The 1,590-nt window shown below is 61.6% G+C and overlaps 1 protein-coding gene across 1 annotated transcript in view; it reads left to right on the top strand.

Annotated features, from left to right (window-relative positions):
• Positions 1-1,480: 1,480 nt before the first annotated feature.
• The window catches only part of LOC130587413 (40S ribosomal protein S19), a gene marked incomplete at its 3' end in the record, with an annotated part of 7,105 nt that continues 6,995 nt past the window's right edge, over positions 1,481-1,590 (top strand). The window contains exon 1 of the mRNA XM_057388386.1: positions 1,481-1,565. The remainder of the gene's footprint in view (positions 1,566-1,590) is intronic.

The following is a 1,590-nucleotide window of genomic DNA, read 5'->3' as shown; positions in this document are numbered from 1 at the left end:
CACTCAGGGATGGCACTGGGACACTTTGGGGGCACTTTGGGGACATTTTGGGGACATTCCCGGTGTCACTCGGTCACTGGGACACTTTGGGGACACTCAGGGATGGCACAGGGACACTTTAGGGACATTCTGGGGACACTCAGGGGTGGCACAGGGACACCAGGACAGCCCGGGGATGGCACTGGGACACTTTAGGGACATTTGGGGACACTCTGGGGACACTCTGGGATGGCACAGGGACACCAGGACAGCCCGGGGGTGGCACTGGGACNTGGCACTGGGACACTTTAGGGACATTTGGGGACACTCTGGGGACACTCTGGGATGGCACAGGGACACCAGGACAGCCCGGGGGTGGCACTGGGACACTTTAGGGACATTCTGGGGACACTCAGGGGTGGCACAGGGACACCAGGACAGCCCGGGAGTGGCACAGGGACACTTTGGGGACACTTTGGGGACATTTGGGGACATTCCGGGTGTCACTCGGTGACTGGGACACTCTGGGGACACTCTGGGGTGGCACAGGGACATTTTAGGGACACTTTAGGGACATTTGGGGACATTCCAGGTGTCACTCGGTCACTGGGACACTTTGGGGACACTCAGGGATGGCACTGGGACACTTTGGGGACACTTTGGGGACACTCTGGGGACACTCAGGGATGGCACTGGGACACTTTGGGGGCACTTTGGGGACATTTTGGGGACATTCCGGGTGTCACTTGGTCACCGGGACACTTTGGGGACACTCAGGGGTGGCACTGGGACACTTTGGGGACACTTTGGGGACACTCCGGGTGTCACTCGGTCACTGGGACACTCTGGGGGTGGCACTGGGACACTTTGGGGACACTCTGGGGTGGCACAGTGACATTTTAGGGACATTTGGGGACACTCTGGGGACACTCTGGGATGGCACAGGGACACCAGGACAGCCCGGGGGTGGCACTGGGACACTTTGGGGACATTTGGGGGCACTTTGGGGACATTCTGGGGACACTCCGGATGTCACTCGGTGACTGGGACACTCTGGGGACACTCTGGGGACACTCAGGGATGGCACTGGGACACTTTAGGGACACTTTGGGGACATTTTGGGGATATTCCGGGTGTCACGCGGTGACTGGGACACTTTAGGGACATTTGGGGACACTTTGGGGACACTCTGGGATGGCACAGGGACACCAGGACAGCCCGGGGGTGGCACTGGGACATTTTAGGGACATTTGGGGACATTCCGGGTGTCACTCGGTCAATGGGACACTCTGGGGGCGTGGTCACAACCCCCGAGTGACCAATGAGAAGCGGCCGCGGCCGGTGGGCGTGGCCAGGCGGACCGAACCATTCCCAACGCGGGGGGGAAGCGGAACCAACCAATGAAAACGCACCGAGTGGGCGGAGCCACGCAAAATCCCGCCCATCTTCTCGCTGATTGGTTGGAATGAAATCGCGCCGTCGCTGATTGGCTGCGGGAGTCTCGCGAGGGTTCGGCCCCTGCKGCGTGCGCGGGCGGCCCCGTGCGCGGCCTCTTCCGGCTCTGCAGCGGCGGCGGCGGCGGCGAGGTGAGAGCGGAGCGGGAAAAAACGG

Source organism: Malurus melanocephalus, unplaced genomic scaffold (assembly GCF_030028575.1).
Source record: "Malurus melanocephalus ecotype Western Australia unplaced genomic scaffold, MMel_1.1 scaffold_1878, whole genome shotgun sequence".
Classification (NCBI taxonomy): domain Eukaryota; kingdom Metazoa; phylum Chordata; class Aves; order Passeriformes; family Maluridae; genus Malurus; species Malurus melanocephalus.
This window is presented reverse-complemented; position numbering and strand designations above follow the sequence as displayed.